Here is a 20,759-nt window from a genome sequence, read left to right as displayed (position 1 = left end):
CCAGTTGGAGGCGCTGGTTCAGTTAAAGACACGAGAACTGCTGTCTCTCATTTAAGTTTCCGTAAAGTAACATCATTGATCCTTTGTGTTTGGGAGAGAAAAAGAAGTAGGTTTTGCACCACTGTAAAGGTGTTCATTCCCAAGAAAAAAAATATAATCTTTTTAATATAAGCTCTCAATTTTCATTTTCCTTTAGCCTTTCAAGTAATATTAAAACGCAGGGCTTTCTTGCACTACTTCAGAAGTTTTAACCATAGCAGGTATTGATTTTCTTAAATTATTGTTATTGCATTAGCACTTAATACATGTTTTTAATAATTGATTTTACATTTTTATAGCTGCAATCATATGAATCACGATTTGTATTAGAGCTCCATATATTAGAAGAAGATTTCTCTGAGGGGATCACGTTGTGCATGCGAGCTTTTCGGTTCATGTAAATCATGTGGTGGAAATCGGTTTTACTCATGAAGGATATGAGCTGATTTAATTTAATTTCTTACGTGTAGAATAACATTACGCGCAGTTTTATTTCTTATCTCTTCCGAACATTGTTGCTTCATAAATTCGAGTCCATTAGGGTTAACATGCACAAGAGGCGACACAATTACCGAAATCAGGGCCAGGGAAAACAGGAATACGCCTAAAACTGTGGTGCCTTTTCAGATATGCCCCGCGAAAATGTACCACTGCCTGTGTGAATTTGTGCCCTTAACTTTACATTTACAGCATTTTGAGTGTTTAAACTAATTTAAATTGGTCAATTAAATCAGTTGAAAATGAGCCTATTGAAATTGATGTAGGCATGTAAACTGGCTTTGAGGCACTACCTCCCTAATGAAACACTAATGAAAACAACCAGCTGTTCATAGTGCACTTTTCTCTTTATTGATCCTTTGAGGACCATGGCAGCATTTTGCCATACTTTTTTTAAAAAATGTTTTAAAATTTAAACACTCTTCTCCCATCTTATGGATAGTTTAAGTTTATTTTACTTTACATTAAATTTAGCAAGTGCCATATCCTCAGATGTTGCCTGTTTAAATTTAAAGAACTGTGCCTTTTTGAGACACAAAGCAAATTATCCAGTTTCTCCTGGTATGCCAAGCAGATCCACATCCATTAAGCAGCTCGCACTGCCGGCTTGAGATTTGGGTGCAGATTATAACAACAGTGGTGGTATACCTGGCCTAAGATAGCTTCTTAATTGGTGCTTTATATTGTCACTCAGTCATTTGAGTTTGACCAATGACTATCAACTCCTAGTGATGCAGAACAGATTTACACTGTACTCTGAAACTACCTGTCGGATAACTTCAGCCAACTTAGGCCTGTGTTCTTTCCCATAGTACAATTCTCAATACCAGAGAAAAAGAACATGAATAATATATGAATTTGGTCAAATACTGTACCATACATACCAACTGCTGAATACAATACTCGTCGGACCTAAATGACTGACTATATAATGAACCACGGCAGAAGCATGATTAGATAGCACTGCTCATTCTTTGCACTCTAACCTGGAGGTCAGTAAGTTGAAAAATGTGTTGCTGGAAAAGCGCAGCAGGTCAGGCAGCATCCAAGGAGCAGGAGAATTGACGTTTCGAGCATAAGCCCTTCTTCAGTAAGTTGGGCTGACTAATGAATCTATTTGGTATGTCAGATAAAATTGGCCCATTTAAAATTTAGGAGATTAGTCTCACGTTTACTTGACATTATCCTTTTTTTGCTGGTTAGTGCAAGTTATTTTATCTGATTCATCCAAAAAGGTGTTTGCAAGCTTCCTCTGTATGCGACTTAACACCTTTCCTCAGTGATTAAAGAAACTTTAAAAGTTAACAGCATAAAGTAATATATCTGGCTACAATCAGTTTTATTTTGGCACAAGAAAAGCATTTTGTAACAGGAAAGTATAAGATTAAACACTGATAATGCATCCCTACTGAAGAAAATGTGTGGATTTAAGTTTGCAACAGTTTCAAAATTGAAAGTTGGCAGCTTTAAAATAAATTATGAAGCAGTTTATTTGTGACAATGAATGGTGTAGTCATTAAATCAATAACTTTTGAAAAATGAACCTCTAGCACTTTCTAACCTAAAGAATTATCACTATTTCATTTGTTCGAGTGCTGTAAAGGTTAATATCTGAGGTATGTTATGATAGAAAAAGGCAACATTCTTTACTGACATTTACCATTTGCTGCAGCAGATGGTCTTTCCTTAAGTGGTGCTTTTTGTGCAATAACAAAAGCCAAAAGGCCTCATTGAAACACTGTGTCATGAAGTAATGGAATATGTAGGGTCTAGGCTGGAAATACACAATGAATCGAGAAGGTTTTATGTAATTAATTGACCAGTCTTAAATAGTTACTGTGATGTAAGGAATTTGGAACTCATTAATTTGGGTCCTGACAGTTTTCATATTAGGACTGGCAAAAATGGATTGGAACGCTCATTCTTTGTAACAGCTAGAATTTTACATGACAGTGAGGTTTAGCAGAAAAAGACCCTGTGTCAGAGTATAGCTGCCTGGGCTGTAATCATCAGCACTGCTGGGTAATAAAAGGTAATGAAAAAGACAGAAAATAATAACAGAATTCCTTGATGTTAAAAATAAAGGGAAGCAGACCAGCAGAGGGCAGCTGCCACTTTTTCTCTTGATTGTATTTTTGTAGACTGTGATGCTATAAACGCGAATATTAAAATGAATAGAATTTAAGTAATGAAGTGTTGATCTGGCTCTAAACCCTATTCCTGACAGGCTAATCACAACATTACTCAAGGCAATCAGCAGGGTCGTACCAACTCTGGTCAACCAGGCCTTTCTAATTAGAAAAGAATAGACACAACCTACCAATGCTGAAACTGAGGTCAATTTTCTGTTTTTCTCCCTTTCTTGTTTCTAGTTATCAACCCTTTGCTACTTTTTGCATTATTCTATAATGAAGTGCATGAGTTTTGAAGATGCAGTAACTGCCATATACAAATATATCCATTTTGCTTGAAATGGATAACGTACGATCTAAAGCAGGAACTGCACACCGTCCTGTGATAGTCACGATTCTTTTGGGTCATTGTACCATTGAGGGTACGTTGCTCAGATTTATTTTAAATAATAATCACTTATTGCAGAATTACTCGACTATATCAAGAAAACCTTACCAAACAAAACAAATGTTTAACATTGAATACTTCAAACAACACACTAAAAGCCTCTCTAAAGTTAGAGGAAGGAAGCTGAAAGATAAGCATGTTGTATATGCTCCTTTCTTGATATTATTTGAATGTAAATAGTCACAGCTGCATGTTGTGTCCCAACTTTATGCAAATTGTATTGTGATGGTCCAGTATTAGCAGGTACTCAGTATAAAATGTTCCCTCATAAAACAGAATTACTCTTGTATCGTCCCATTGCTGGGGAGATTTATACCATTTTGTTATATTCGTTTCAATCCATGGCTTTTGTGCATGGACTCTGATTGGAATATATTTTTCTGGTGTTTTCTCTGGGTTAAATCAGATAGGTCTACTAAACAGGAAACAGTTTTGTGCATGGATTCTGTCAAGATTTTATATTAAAATTTGCTAGTCTAATAAAAATTACTATGAAAAAATCTTTTACTCTGTCTGAAATTTCAATGATGTAAAATATTACAAGTAAAACAAAAAGACCAGCAGCTAATATGGATACACCGTGATTGAAGCATTTTGTAGAATAATGTATTGACCCACAAAATGTAAGTTCATGTAATTATTGTGCAGCCAGATGATAGATTGTTGGAAGCTAATTAGTTGAAGATGGTGGTGTCCATGGAAGCTAGAGTCTGTGATGTGTATGACTAATTTTTTAAACTGATCATTGATACATGCAGAACTACTTTTTCATGGTACTTAAAATCAAAGCCTCATATGCCTTCTCAGATGAATATAATATTATTTAGATTACTTACAGTGTGGAAACAGGCCCTTCAGCCCAACAAGTCCACACCGACCCACCGAAGCACAACCCACCCAGACCCATTCCCCTACACCTAACACTACGGGCAATTTAGCATGGCCAATTCACCTAATCTGCACATCTTTGGACTGTGGGAGGAAACCGGAGCACCCGGAGGGGACCCACACAGACACGGGGAGAATGTGCAAACTCTATACAGACAATCGCCTGAGGCAGGATTTGAACCCGGGTCTCTAGCACCGTGAGGCAGCAGTGCTATCCACCGTGCCGCCCATAATATCCCATTGTATTATTCAGAGACGAACTGGTGAGTTTTATCAATAACTTGGCCAACTTTGATCCATCTACCAATGTCACTAAGACCCTTTATTTAAACATGACGTTGTGTGGAACCTTGAGGTGCATGAATTATTTGTCACATATTTTTACAACAGTGACCACTCTTCAAAAGAAATACATAGGCTCTGAAATGCTTTTGAGATAGCATGAGGTTGTTTAAAGAGTCTCAAAAGTGCAAGTTCTTTATTTTCAAAGATTTTTGTATCGGTACTTCAATAGTCTTTGAAGTGTCAGATTTCCAATGTGTTTCAAACATAATCATGGCTCTAAATTATAGTAAATAATGTATGTGTTTGCTTAATGCATTTATCTGAAATTTCCAGGCGTGCATTCAGAAAAAAAAGTGTTATTTGGGTCCATTTGGATTAGGATGATGTTTCTGGTAAGACAAGAAAGAGCAATTCAGAACAGTTAGGTAGGTATAAGTTGGTGGATTCTGCTTTTCAGAAATATCCCAGACTTGTTGGTGTGTACAGCTGAACTCAGCTGGGATGATGGTGAGGGCATTACAGCTTCCCAAGCATAGGAAGAAGAAAGATCAGCCAAGGCAGGAGCCTATGATTTTTATCCAGTGATCCTTGCTGGAGCGTGTGCCTGTGAAACTAGAATAAGCATTGATTTGGACTTAGCTATGATCAGACCCAGCCATTGCATGGTTGATCACTCCTCTGAGACTCACGGAAAATGTTTTATGGATGAACAGTGGCCTCTTGAGGGAGAATTACTACTGCCTATGCATCCACATATCAGTATGATTCACCTTTAGGAGATAAGAAAAAGGAGTTGAAGGAAATTCATTTTTAACCACATAACTCTTTAGAAAACAAACTTACTTAACTAAAATAATTTAATGCATGCACTTGTTGCAAGCACATAGTAGACGTCAGTATTTATGCTATGCTTGATTTGCTTCAGGTTGTTATTCTAAAGATCTGTTGGACAGTGTTTGTAGAGCCTGGGATTCTGAGTCAGCTTTACATGGAGAAAGGGGAAAATTGCTGAGCACATTGCTATTAGCAATGGCACATCATCAACATGAGGGCTAATGACTATTATAAATTAAACTTTATTTGGACAGCTTTTGGCAGAAACAAATATTTACTTCTAGTTAACATGCGAATGATTGCAAACTGTTGAATGAGAAAAGTGGCTGTGAGCTTGGCTTGTTGTTTCTGAATCGGAGAGTTTCTGCTGCAGATCGTATGCAATTGGAGGAAAGGATTCTTAGGTCATTTGTAAATTAACAATTGATAAATTATATTGGATTAATTAATATTTCAAAGTTATTAATGGGGGTTGCTGATTGACAATTTCTTATACTGCATGGAGATAGCACAAGACTTGTGAAGGAGGTGGAGGGTATCTGAAGGGTTGTCAAATAAGTCTCCAGAAATTTGAAGTGAACTCCCCAGGTACGACACTGTGAACAGGTCAGGAGAAAATTCACAAGGACATTAAAACATTGTAATGTTTTTTAAAAAAAACTCTATGAACACTTGTATTGATTATAAAAATGTTGGAGATGGAGGAGAAACAGATTACATCAAGGTGAGTGTTGAGGTCATGTGATAAATCTCTAGGAATACTCCTTGTGTTTGCAACCTGACATGATGGGAGGTGGGAAATGGGCTAGCCAGGTTGGTAGAGGAAAGGAGCAGTGAAATAAGAAATGACAGAAGTTGATATGGTATCAGGAAATAACCATTCTCTTTCTATAACTTTTATCTGTCTAACAGCATAGAGGTGAAGTTTCTCAGTGATCTTGCATCAGGTTGTCAGCAAGGTGAACAGATATAATGTAGCTGCATGGTAACCTCTTCTCTTGGTGTTAGCTGGAATCCTGTGGTACTGCCACTCATTGGAAAGGTCACCAGACAGTGAAATGTTAGAGCAAAGTCACTGAATCTTCTTCCAATCAGACCATCTGGAGGGCAACAGGATGCTTTTCTCCGAAAGCAAGTCCCAGGGAGTGGAAATCCCACCCAATGAAAACAGCTGTCCCTCAAAAGCTGATAGCTGTCACATTTGGCAGTATCGAGTTGAGACTGCTGCTCCTCCTGCTGAGGGCACATCCAACTTCCTGAGGACCTCGGTAAGAGGTTTTATAATATGAACTTTCTTCCCATCCCCAACCCCAACCCCAGAAAGTGAAAGGGTGGTGGTGGTCCTCAGTGGCTACCTACCCCAACCTAAGTCCAGTCCTTTGAAAATTGATAAATTAATGCAGAGCAAAGGGCCTCACCATCTCACTCTGCACTGGTTTTCCACTTGAGAGGGCCAACTCCTTTTTTCCCTTCTGGAGATCATATATTTTTAATTGATCTGTTCAGACAGGTTAAACCTCTGGAGGAAGTGGGACTTGTAGTGGTCAATTGCATAAGGGCACCCTGGTCCCATTGCAGCCCAAATAGGATAAGCCCCTTATGTAATAGATGATTTAAGAGTCTCGGTTGGAGTTGGGAAATAGGTTGAGCCTGAGCATTCTGGCCAGAGGCTAACTTGAATAGAAGCAGAAAGTGGCAGAGTTCTGAGACACCCCCATCCTGCCTTCAGGCTCACCACCTCTGGCTCCCGAGAGATTCTATCCATTGACACTGTTGCTTGAATGATTGATTGAGTTACTCACGCATGGACTCAGTGGCTATGGCACATACACAGTTGAAACAGAGAATAAGTTTTGATGAATAACTGAACCAAATAATAATCAAGAGAGATTGTGTCTAGCATGATGCGGGCGAGCTGGAAGGATGCAGGCTTGGGAAGGATGCACACACAAGTAGTGGTTGCACAATTCTACAGAATAGAGAAGAGAAAGGGAGCTGATACTAAACGAGCAAAGGGAAATCAGTAATGATGGAGATGAGCTCACAACTAACTGGGGGAAATAAAAAAGTCTATTTTAACAGGAATTTAATATGTTATTTAGAATGTTGTAAACATTGCAGGTGTATCACCTTAAAATGTTTAATATGGATTTTAGAAATTTCTTCTTTGAAAATGCAAAGATGGTGGAGTCCTTATAGATATTTGGAACAACTTGTTGAATTTGCTCAGATTGAGTCCCTTTCAGCTTCTTCCTTTTATAAATTAGTGAGTGGGGGAAGCAAAGAAATTTAGTTAGGGCGTAACAAATTTTTGCTCGATCCAGTGAAGTTAAAATGTGGATACATTCATAAATGTGACTATGATTAAATGTGACTGAGAAGTATTACAGAGAAGTATGTGATATAGCCAGACTTTTAATGTATAATGGTAGATATCTACAAGACAGCATGGTTCAGTAGTGAAGTGTGAAGTTAATTCATAGGTCAGGAGACACGATGTACAGCTTCATTCTGCTCCTAAAATTGAGCAGGAGAATGTACCTGCTATCAGCCTTGCTGCACATTGCATCATTTAGGATGCTCTACTAGACGTCAGACACAGTCAGCTGCACATAACGTTCCTTTGCTTAATATTTCCACTAACTGGCTGACTGCTCAATTTTCTTTAATGTTATACTTCAATGAGATTTAAAAAAAAGCTAACCTGTTTGGAACTTCTAAAGTATCATGTTTTTATTTATGTTTCTGCACATGGAAGGTATCACAAGTTGGATGGTTAAGAATCTGTGTGATTACCAGAATCCCTAGTTAATGTTACATTGTAGAATTTTAATAAGTGCACAAAATTATGAAATCACCTTCAATGACAATTTTATGCAGATAAACCTTTTTAAGGAGAGCAAAACATTGTTAATCCAGGCAGAACGCTGAAATTGGTGACTGCCTGTGTGGTCTGCCAATCAAAATGCGAGAGTTACATTGAGCAGCTATCACCTCGTCAGTCAGCAAAACAAGACCTATTTCCTCTGGAAACAGCCTGCTCAGTAACTGAACATGTTTGTAACTCCTTGTTTTCATGGCACTGAGAGCTACTGAATTAATTTGTGTTAAATGCTAGGAGGTGAGGTGTGGTGGTTCAGGTATTCAGCAGGGGGTCTATTAAACTACAAACTCTTTCTCTACATTAACACCATAAATCAAACAAAAATATCAGGTTCCATGATTTCGAACTTGAACAATTTAGTTTGTGTTAGGACATTTCAATATATGTCATAGGTAATTGTGGTTAAGGAGATCTTTAGTATTGTAAACAACTGTCTCTAGAGAGAAATTGGAGGCTTGGGACACATTGAACGTCAGAGTGACTGTCACACTTGTTAAACGGTACACTAAAATGCAACTTAACAAAATTTGCAAACTAAAATGTTTGATTATAAGATGGCTTGAATGTTACAAATAGAATATGTAATGTCCAACAGTAAAATATGATTTTAATTCTTATTTGAGATCAAACATTAGTTATTGAAACAAAATTTATTGTCTATTTGTTGTACACTAGTGGATGTTTGATACTTAAGCATTTGTACTAACTGTGTCAAACAATTATTTTCATCGATTCCTGTTCGAGGTAGAATGAATAGGTAAGGTGAATAGCAATGGTCTTTTCCCTAAGGTGGGGAAGTTCAAAACTAGGGAGTATACCTTTAAGGTGAGAGGAGAAAGACTTAAAAAGGACATGAGGGGCAACTTCTTTTACACAGAGAGTGGTTAGTGTGTGGAATGAACCAGAGGATTCAGGTATATTAGATTATCTACAGTGTGGAAACAGCCCTTCGGCCTAACCAGGCCACACCGACCCTCCGAAGAGTAACCCACCCAGACCCATTTCCCTCTGACTGATGCATCCATCACTATGGGCAATTTAGCATGGCCAATTCACCAGACCTGCACATCTTTGGACTGTGGAGGAAATTGGAGCAAACCCACACAGGCATGGGGAGAATGTGCAAACTCCACACAGTCACCCGAGGCAGGAATTGAATCTGGGACCCTGGTGCTGTGAGGCAACAGTGCTAACCATTAAGCCACCGTGCCGCCCTAATAGTTACAGCATTTAAAAGACATTTGAATAAGTACATCAGTAAGAAAGGTTTGGAGGGATATGGGCCAAATGTAGGCTAATTTCATTTGAGAACATGATCAGCGTGGACGAATTGGACCAAAGGGACTGTTTCTATGCTGTATGACTCTATGATGTCCAGAGTGCATGTCTAATGACACAATTTCATTTAAAGTACTATATAGTGATGAGCAAGAAATGGTTTTTTAGACCTTGGATTGCTGTGAGGCCAGTTACTGGAAGTTACATTAAGATTACCTGAGGTAGGTTATGGGGATGATTCTCCCTTCTCAATATGAAGAATCCCTCACTTTGCACGTCTTCTAATGACAGGACCAAGATTCAGAACTGACATTATAAGCAAATGTAGTCATGGAGTAACGTGGCACAGCTTATTAGGTCACTGATGCATTATCAAGATGTTAACCATTTTGCCAAAACTGCCTATTCCCTTTAACCATTTCAAATGGTAAAGTATTCAATAATTCTGCATTGCAATATGCTTATGACATGGCATAGCTACATATTTGAAAAGCCTGTTTTACCACTCATACCTACATGTCCTTATCAATGGCATTAAATGGCACAATACTTTGGCTGTCACAGGAGAGACAGAAAGAGGGATTAGGCTGATGGTTTGATGTCATTTGACACTTCCATGTGTTTGAAGTTTCTATGATATTATACATAAACAGCAAGTGCAAGAAAATATTTCACAAGAATTTTGCAAGTGAAGTAACACAAGTGATGTTAGTGGAAAAATACATTGTATGTCATGATAAGGAGTTGGCCATATATGATAAAGTGTAATTTTTTCTCTCTGAAGTTGCAACTTTGAAATTCTCTGCACTAGAGGACTATGGAGGCTCTACAGTTGAACATGTTCAAGGCTGAAATTTTGATTTCTGGATATTAAAAATTACTATTCTACCTATTATAGGGAGGTCATAGAGTCACAGCATGAAAACAGACCCTTTGGTCTAACTCGTCCATGCTGACCAGATATTCTAAATTAATCTAGTCCCATTTGCCAGCGTACGGCCCATATCCCTCTAACCCTTCCTAATCATATACCCATCCAGATGCTTTTAAATCTTATAATTGTACCAGCCTCCACCACTTCCTCTAGCAGCTTATTCCTTACATGCACCACCCTATGCATGAAAAAGTTGCCCCCAGGTCCCTTTTAAATCTTTCTCCTCTCACCTTAAACCTATGCCCTCTGGCTTTGGACTTCCCAACCCCAGGGAAAGGATGTTGGCTATTCATCCATGTCCCTCATGATTTTATAAACCTCTATAAGGCCACCCTTCAGCCTCCGATGCTCCAAGGAAAATAGCTCCAGCCTATTCAGCCTCTCCCTATAGCTCAAATCCTTATGACATAAATTGGTCATGGAGGTGGTTGGAATTGGACAGTTAATGTCCCACTTACTTCCCCAATGGTGGTGAACTCATTACAAATAAAATCCAGTCCACCTACCCTGGCAAAATTTCCAAATCATGCTATGTCCATTACGCAATGCTTCTAATAGTCAATAGTTCATATTTGACTATCTGCTTCTGTAGGTGTCTGTGAAATTAATAATTTTAAAGAACTGAAAGCATTTCTAATTTTCTATCAACTTTTAACTCCTGTCAACCATTCTTGGTCAACTTTGATACTCTTCCCCAATAGCAGTTGGCAGAGGCAGTGGCATTTTTGGTGCCGATATTCAGTTTCTTATAATGAGCAGTTTTATCTCAAAAATGGCTGCACTAAATTTCTTTAAGTATTTTAATGAGGGAGATCATCACTCAGTCTTTTGTTTAAATGGAATCCTACATGAAGTTTGATCCATGTTTAAATAAGATGTGGGAAACACCTCTCAGTTGCATACAACAATGACTGGGAAATAAAGATTTAAATTTCAAAGGCAAAGACATAAAACTGAATATCTCAGTAGAATTATGATTTTTCCTAGATCTTTATGAACGACATTTCAATAAAATTTCATAAATACGTTTTGAATAAAGAATGCCCGGATATGTTGACCTATGTATTGTGGTAAATTTACAAACTCACCCACCCAATGTACCAGCCTGAGGTGTAGAGATCAATAGTCCTAGCTTGATATTTTCACTGAACTCACTAACCTTCTCCCTCACCCCCAAATGATCCAAACATGCTGTCTGGTGCTCTATGTTAGGAGCACAAATTCATAAGATTGATTTAAATATACGGACCTTGATATAATGGATGTTTTAATGAAACAATCATAGCTGATAAGAAAAATGTATTTGACGATTTAATTTTCACTTTGTCAAAATGGTCTAGAAATAAAGATACAATGATGCTGTTGGTCCTTGTGTTACTGAGTAAGAGAATAAATATGGATAGTAACGCAAGAAAATGATGTTGAGGTAGAAAATAAGTCTAGTTGAACGGTGGAATGGAGTTTTGGCTAAATAACCTATGACTGCTCCAGTTTCCTATGTCCTTATGACAAGAAGAATATGCATCATGGGAAGCCAATTTCCAGACTATATTATGCTATTTTCATCCAAGTGATCTGTTCAAATGTTTGAAAGTTAGAATGTGTACCCAATCTGAGTGGAATAAATAATGTTTCTTATTCTTTGACAAATCAAGCATGTTGTGTTCAGACAGATCAATTAACACAAAAGGTTATGGAATTCAAGAAGGGACAATCCGACTAAACTCAATATGTCATACACACTGAAGTATAAAATAAAATGTATTTACATCTCTTGCACCTTGCAGTTGTTAAAATCCCTGTAGAGACAAATCCTTCTGAAAAGAGATTCAATTTTGTTAATAGTGGAAAGAATGACACTGTAATATTTTTTAAAAAAGACTTTTAACTATGCACTATCTTGCAGGAAATTGATATTTATGTTGTTAGCTTACATTTTTTAGGACTGCCTTTCCCAATGAAGTTGTCTTTTCCCAGAAAACCTCCCTCCAGCCCAAGCCCATAGATTCTTACAGCCTCATTTTAACTCTGCGTACATTTAGTTTCTTTAGTCTAAGGGTGAGCTTCTACCCTCGATCCTGCATTGTGAGCAGCAGAAACATTTGTTTAGTTTGGACTTTCTTTGATTTCTAATAGTCAAACCACCCAGGTTTACTGTTGGGTTATGTGACCCTCTTCATTTCATCTTAATTTTAAACACAATCCCAAAACAGAATAATTTTAGGAAACTTTCTTTTGCCCATTTGTACTGAAGATAAAACTTGAGAATCTGATGCTACAGAAATAATTCAACTGCCTGCCATTGCAGATGGTGCCCTCTGCCCTCTGAAATTGTTTACTTGGCACTCAGTTCAAGGTCAACTAGGGATTGGCAATAAATGCTGGCCAGCCAGCGATGCCCATGTCCCACAAGGGAATAAACAAAAAGGTTAAAGTAATATTGAGGCCATCAACATTTCCAGTTTTTATAAATGATTGGACCACCATGTCTGGTGACTGCACAGATACATGTTGAAATGCAGGATGTTGTTATCCATGTTGGTAGTGCTCCTCTAATGGGGGAGCTGGTTAGCTCAGTTGGCTGGAAGGCTGATTTGCAATGTGGAGTGAAACCCACAGTACAGGTTCAATTCTCACACCAGCTGAGGTTAATATGAAGGCCTCAGCTGAGATGTAGTGACCCTTGATTATACCTGCTGCCAGTTATCACTCAGTAATGAGAGAACAATGCTATAGTAACTTTTGGGCAGCACGGTGGCTCAGTGGTTAGCACTGCTGCCTCACAGCACCAGGATCCCAGGTTCAATTCCAGCCTCGGGCGACTGTCTGTGTGGAGTTTGCACATTCTCACCATGTTTGCATGGGTTTCCTCCCACAGTCCAAAGATGTGCAGGCCAGGTGAATTGGCTATGCTAAATTGCCCATAGTATTAGGTGCATTAGTCAGAGGGAAATGGGTCTGGGTGGGTTACTCTTCGGAGGGTCGGTTTGGACTGGTTGGGCCGAAGGGCCTGTCTCCACACTGTAGGGAATCTAATCTAATATAAAAAGCTTGGTTCTATCAGTATCTTACCAAGAGACTCTGCATTCAAACACGTGTCAGGCATGAAGTTTTATTTATTCATTCATGGGATGTGGGTGTCATTGGATGGACCAGCATTTAATGCCCTTGAGAAGGTGTTTGAGAGTTGCCTTCTTGAACTTGCTGCAGTTCTTTGGTGTAAATAGACCCATAATGCTTTTAGGGAGAGACTTCCAGGATTTTTACCCAGTGACAGTGAAGGACTGGTGACATATTTCCAAGTCAGGATGGTGAGTGGCTTAGAGGAGAACTTGCAGGTGGTGGTGTCCCATGTATGTGCTACCTTAGAACTTAGAATCCCTACAGTGTGGAAACAGGTCCTTCTGTCCAACAAGTCCACGCCGACCCTCCAAAGAGTAACCTACCCAGACCTATTCCCCTACCCTAGTATCCTGTTTACCCCTGACTAATGCACCCAACCTACACAGCCCTGAACACTATGGGCAATTTAGCTTTGCCAGTTCACCCAAATTGCACATCTTTGGATTGTGGGAGGAAACCGGAGCACCCAGAGGAAACCCACGCAGACAGTCGCTCAAGATTGGAATCGGAGGCAGATCCCTGGCTCTGTGAGGCAGCAGTGCTAACCACTGAGCCACCGTGCTACTCTTGTCCTTCTCGTTGTTAGTGGTTGTGGGTTTGAAAGGTGCTGTCTAAGGAACCTTGGTGAATTTCTGCAGTGCACCTTGCGGTTATTACATATTGTTGCTCCTGTGCATTGTTGGTACAGACAGTGAATGCTTGAGCCAATCGAGTGGACTGCTTTCTCCTGGATGGTGTCAAACTTATGGGATGTTGTTGAAGCTGTACCCAACCAGGCAAGCCAGGGGTATTGCATTACACTCCTGACCACCGGAAGCGAGTTGTGGTTAGACCCCAGAGTGGGAGCAGAGTGAGCACAGGCTGGTCAGGGGTCGAGTCCTGGATGCGAGTCTGGGACAGAGGCCAGTGCAGAGAGGCAGAGAGGCCTTGTGTTCTGAAGCATGGCGGGCATGGACTCAGTGGAAAAAAGACTATAACTTGAGTACTTTAATGATACTTTTTACTATTATTCTGGACTTTTTAAACTATTTCAATTCTGTAAAAACACTTAAAGTATCTGTATCTAGCTACCCTGTACCTAAGATAGTGCTGAGAAGCGACATTACAAGCTTTCCACTGCACTCGTTCAAGTATACATGACAAAAAAAGACACATAAGTACCAGCTGGGACAGACCACTGACACTTTATTGAAGATGCACTGACGGTGTCACCTAGCGAGGTGACGAAACATCTGCAGAAAAACACAGCAGCTTGACGAATGAATCTATGACCTCTTGTGACAATAAAGGCTATCCTATGCTATTTTATTTGTGCTTTGTGTATAGTAGACAGGTTTTGAGGACTCAGGAGGTGAGTTACTTGCTGCAGGATTCCTTTTCTCTGACTTGCTCTTGCAACCACTATGTTTATATGGCGAGCCCAATGTCAGTTTCTGGTCAATGGTTATGCAGTCTGAAGTCAGTGTTGAGGAATCACAAGGCAACTCACTCCCTGCTGTATACCAATGTCCTGCCATCTCTGCCCAACATGTCCTATCCCACTGAGCTGGTGATGGTCTGGATAATATTTATCCGGAAGGTGTGATTCCATGAGTATGACTATGTGAGGTTGTTTGACTAAATTGTGAGACGACTCTCTCAATTTTGGCATTAGTCCACAGGTATTGATATCAGGAAACCTTTGTAGGGCTGTAGGTGATTGTTGTTTGTTTCTGGTGCCTAGGTCAATTCCTGGTTCCATTCCTTTTCTGAGTCTTTTTAGAAGTTTGATACAACTGAATAGCTTGCAGTGGTTCTGGAGTTACATGAAGGCTAGATCAGATAAGGAATGCACTTTTCCTTTCCTGAAGGACATGGGTTTTACATAATTATAGATTTTATTCATTTTGATATTTTAACATCTAACATGGTCTGATTTGAAAGCTAGTTTCCAGGGCATTACCTGGGTCTTTGAATTAGTTATCCAGTTACAATACCACACAACAACCACAACCTCCCCTTGTCAGTAAGTAAGGAAGATGCCCTACGGATATCTGTCAAGCATGTCAGATTAAGTTAGAGCTTGACAATTTCAGGATAAGCAATATTTTAAAGGTGCAAAAAGTCGTAGTTACCGATAAACCATAGTATCCACATTGATAATTAGCATGTGGAAGTGTGTGTCTCATTCCTTACATTTTTAACTATTGTTGGAGATTTAGAAAAATAAAGAAAATCACTGAATTCTTTTTAAAGCTTTCTTTTCCTATCAGTTTCATTTGTCATGCTCTCTTGTAATCTCGTTTTTCTCCCTCTCTGAATTTCGCTTTCTGTACCTGATTTGATATTGAATTGACTATTCTAACAGGCACTTCCTGGCTCATGCTGTGTGGACCTCATGAACAATTTTGTATTCTGATTTGTTCAGATGATGCATGGTTGGTTCCTCTGTTCAGACAGATTCCTGATCCCATGTAGAGGGCACTCCACTGAAATGGATTACTGAAAGGTAAAGTCACCGTAGTCCTACTCCCTCATTAGGGAGAAACAACTGATGGTAATTTAACCAGAGGGTCACCATGCCTCAGACAAGGGGAGAGGTTGGGAAAGAGAGACTTCATCGTAATCTCAGCCAGTGCAGGAATTGAAACCACACAGTTGCCATCATGCTGCATCACAAGCTGGTTGTCTAGCTAAATGTGTTGGAATTGTGTCGCTGGAAAAGCACAGCAGGTCAAGCAGCATCCGAGGAGCAGGAAAATCAACGTTTCAGGCCGGAGCCCTTCATCAGGAAACGGCCCGAAACATCAATTTTCCTGTTCCTCGGATGCGGCCTGACCTGCTGTGCTTTTCCAGCAATACACTCTCAACTCTGATCTCCAGCATCTGTTGTCTAGCTAAGTGAGCTAACTGACCCTCCTGCATGACTAATGACTGCAAATTACATTGGAAACGCACTTTGGAATCCTGTGGATAAATGTAAATATAACAAAACGCCAGCAATGTTTGTTTGCTACTGACGGTAAAACCTGGGCCATTGGCTGTAAAACACACACTGGGATATTTTAAGATTGTGCGTGACTCTACACATATGCAAAGTCTTCCTTTTATAAGCAAAACATATCCTCTTGTGCAGGTACAGGTAAAGCTTAGGATTGCTCTACCTTTGTAAAAATGGCCAGTAGACAGTGATCAAATTCAGTTGCAGAGTTCAGTAGCAGTACAGGACAGGGAGTTCCTTGTCCCTTAATCTGCAGTGATTAATCAGCTACTTGACAATTTTGAAATATATGAATTTGGGTGCATGCTATCATGGAACATTGCCTTTTGGATCTCCACAAAGGAATGATACAAAAGATTCTGAATTTTTAGATGTATCTATGGGGAACTGGAACAATCCTGAGCTCTGAAGTTGAGGGAAGTGGTGGGAGGTATTTAGTTCAGTGAGGGTTAGTGCCTCCTTCCCATCTGCATCCCACTGAGGTCTACAGCAAAAGGCCCATGGATAAACTTTGCATCCTGTCACCAGTATTGCCCAATTGAAGGTGTTATACCCCTGCCACTTGTAACAACCCAATGGTGGGTGGAGTAGCCTGCCGAGTGAGCCTGCCAACAAGCAAGGCACTGGTTGTTTCTGGGCTTCTGAGCAAAGGGTTCATTATAGAAATGCATTCAGTTCCTGACTGAGGCATGTAGAATAGGGAATAGGGCAGGGTGGGGGAGGTTATTGAGAGCCTGCTCCTGCACTTGACTTGGGATCCAGTGACAATGACAGGCTCTGTATGGGTGTAGAGCTGGCAGCAGGCACCACCGCCCCCGGCTGGTACTTCCTTTCAATATATTTGCTGGCCTCTTACTGGCTGGCAGCTCTCGGTTGGTGGATCCTTGATCCTGAGATAGAGTTGCTGCTGCATTTCAAAACACTGAACTCTGGGATTGAAAGGTCTCCAAACTACTTTATTCACTGCTATCACACAACTCAATTTTACCCTATCATGCATATTTGCAAAATCTAAAATATACCATTGTTTCTCATTTTTCATTATGCTTGATATACGAGAAAGAGACAACTGTTGGGTTGGCAGAATTAGTTCTTTTCTCTTGGGACAGAGGATACTGCTGATGTGCATCAATATCTTTGATAAAAATATCAGAGATGGGAGAATATACTTAAGGTCTCCCTGTTTCTTTCAGAGTTACCTTTTTACTGCATTCTCTGTCTGTATATTTAATTCATTCTGTCCCTCTGGCATTATGTGCCACTCTCACTGCCTTTTTCTCTCCATCTTTTTCTTTAGTTCTTTGTGTCCTGCTCTTTGTCTCTCCTCAGCTACTTACCATGCAGTTTTGACAGCTGTTGACAGAAACATTGCCACCTTACTGTTATAACTACTTCTGCCAATTCTTCTCAGCACTACAAAGAAAAGACTGTTGGTAATGTCGTCTGCCTGACACCCTATAGTTTACAATGGCAAGAGACCATTTTAATAAGACCTCCGAGGGGCCAACTGCCACTTCCTTCGAAGAGCTTTCCTGTAAGGAAGTGCAGTAAAATTCCTGAGAGGAAACTATAGAATACACTCCCACTGAGAGAAGCCTGTGTCTTCTGATTTCATTGTCTAGGTGTCAATAAAATACAAAATTACTTCTGACAGGGTGAACTTTACTGTTTCATGAAGTGCTGGTTTAAAGTCATCTTCTATATAGAATATCTTCATCTAATGGTTATAGTTAACAATATGCAGTCAACATATTAAACAATGCTGGAAATTTGCTATGTAAAACATGGTTATTATTTGCAATTAGTATTTTCTTTGCTGTGTTTCTAAGCTGTAGATACATAAAAATAAATATTACATGCAACCTTCAGGACTCCCAAGGTGCGCCATTTCAAAAATGCAACAGGGTTGATTCACATCAATTTATTTTAAGATATAATGAATTTTTAAAAAATCTGTTGCATCACTATCTCCACTTTACATTCACCTTATCAATTTTTTTTTGCTGAAAATTAAATAGGATGGTGAATGGAAAACATACTTCTGTTGGTCAAAGTACAAAAGAAATATAGTGCTCAAATAAAAATGCTGGAGAGAAAAATGTAGCCAAGTAATCCCAGTGCTAATTAGCATTGGAAATGAGACTCGAGTTTTGCTTTTTAAATAGATGTACAAGGGAATGGGAGAAAAGCAGTGTGAGATCTGGCCTATTGTGCAGCACATGTTGTTTGGAAAACAGCCTATCCAATGTCTGTCTACAATCATGTGATCCCAACTAATCCACACATAAATTATTAATGTAACACATGTAGGTCAAAAAGCCAGTTACCATGTTAATCATATCTGAGCCCTTTATGAGCACGGAAAGTCGCTTTTTTCTGCTGCTCTGGGTGTTTCCTCATTGTGACAGAGGCTGTTTTTGAATCAGCCACCAGGGTAACTTTGTAAAGCTAATCCTTTCATTGCTTACAAATCCTCTCAGTGATTCAGTTTGCACTGCTCACATTCTTATGGCAGCAATAAAAGTAGACGTAATGAGTTAGAAAATGTATTATTGACTTTAGTTAAGCTGAAACGAATGTATTTGTATTGAAAGAACTAATCAACCCATTTGTTTAATTAAATATATAGCTCCTGTTTTATTTACAGATATTTGAGCATGTTAAAATAAAACTTTGCAGTTGAAGAAAAGAGGTACAATATATATTTCTTAATTGTACATGCAAAACAAGGGAATAACAAGAGAATAATGCACGAAACATATAGAAAAAGATCTGTCATTTAGCTGAGCTTACACTACTGCCTATTTTTGCACCATTTTTGCTGTGCTCCTGAAGGTAGGTATCATACTAAGATCTAATTTGATGTGTACCAATAGACCTGCCGTATCTTGCAAAGAGTTTGAGGGGTGACCTTTTCAAGGTTTATAAAATCATGAGGGGTACAGATAAGGTGGTTGGCAAAGGTCTTTTTCCTAGGATAGGGGCTTTCAAGACCAGGGAGCATATTTTAATGGTGAGAGGAGAAAGATTTAAAAGATATATGAGGGGTAATGTCTTTACACAAGTAATGGTTCCTGTATGGAATGAACTTCCAGAAGAAGTGGTGAATGCGCGTGCAGTTACAGTGTTGAAAAGATGTTTAAATAAATACATGAATAAGAAAATGTTTGCAGGGATAAGGGCCAAGCTCAGACAAGTGGGACTAGCTTAGTTTGGGATTATAATCAGCAATGGACTGGTTGAACCGAAGGGTCTGCTTCCATGCTGTATGACTCTATAACTCTATGACTTTATGACTTCATTCATCACATGCAAGCTAAACAATAGAAAATAAAATTGTTTTTTGACTATGGGCAGCATCAGAGCCAATTATATTCTATTCCCACCTAAATGCCACAAGTACAAGAATGATCAAGAACCCTAGTTAATCATCCACTTATACAGCCAACCCTCTCTTACTAACCATTTGAGACCATTTAGATGTAGGACCATTTTCATTTCTTTTACTCTTAGCTTTATTTTTGTATTGCAGTTAATTAGTCAGAAATAAAAACTGAACACAATTTCTAATGCTCTAAATGCATAATTAGGAATGCCTGTGAGTGATAGAATACAGTCAAATAAAAGTAAAAGCTCAATGTATCCTGTGGCAACATCTACCTAACCCATTAGAAGAAGATCCTTAAATGAATACTTTTAATTCCCCAAAAAACGTCTTCATGCTCTTGGTAATGTAAGTTTATATTATATTATGCCTTTGAAGGTATTAAGTACAAATTGTTATGTATGTTTTCATATTCATTCACAGGATGAGGGCATCACTCGCTAGGCCAGCATTCATTGTGAAGAGTCAACCACATTGCTGTGGGTCTGGAATCACATGGAGTCCAGACCAGGTAAGGTTATCAGTTTCCTTCCCTTAGTGAATCAGATGGGATTTTCCTGACAATTGACAATGGATTTGTGGTCTTCTTGAGACTAGAATCATCATTGCAGATTTTAATTGAATTCAAATTCCACCATTTACTATGGTGGGATTTGAAACCGGGTCCCCAGAAATTACCTGGGTCGCTGCATTATACTATGAGGCTGTGGGTGACTAGGACAATCTAGCACTCAACCTGACTGAATCCTCGTCATTAGGAGAAAATTAATTAAAATACATTTTCTCTGAAATTTATCTATTATACTGGGAAACATAAGTTTTAAAATAAATAATAATCATCACTGGTAAAAAGAAAACCTAAAATCAAATTGAACAAGTGTCTCTTTCTCTTTAGATGACTGCATATGTCTGTTAATTGTAGTTTTCAATTACTCAAATATCCGCCAAATAAATTGCCAAGAATTAACATTAAGTCTTCTGGTGCCCTCAACACAACTTGCAGGACAAGATTTCATATATCTAGATTTTTATTCCTTTTCGATAGAAAATA

At 39.0% G+C, this 20,759-nt stretch overlaps 1 long non-coding RNA gene across 1 annotated transcript; it reads left to right on the top strand.

Moving 5' to 3' along the window:
- Positions 1–74: 74 nt before the first annotated feature.
- Positions 75–20,170, top strand: LOC122550260. Its single transcript, XR_006311773.1, has 3 exons — positions 75–106; positions 197–260; positions 20,132–20,170. It is a non-coding gene; the product is annotated as an uncharacterized LOC122550260 (long non-coding RNA).
- Positions 20,171–20,759: the final 589 nt, after the last annotated feature.

Source organism: Chiloscyllium plagiosum, chromosome 5, assembly GCF_004010195.1.
Source record: "Chiloscyllium plagiosum isolate BGI_BamShark_2017 chromosome 5, ASM401019v2, whole genome shotgun sequence".
In the NCBI taxonomy this organism is placed as follows: domain Eukaryota; kingdom Metazoa; phylum Chordata; class Chondrichthyes; order Orectolobiformes; family Hemiscylliidae; genus Chiloscyllium; species Chiloscyllium plagiosum.
The sequence above is the reverse complement of the archived record's forward strand: the minus strand, read 5'-3'. Positions and strand labels throughout refer to the sequence as shown.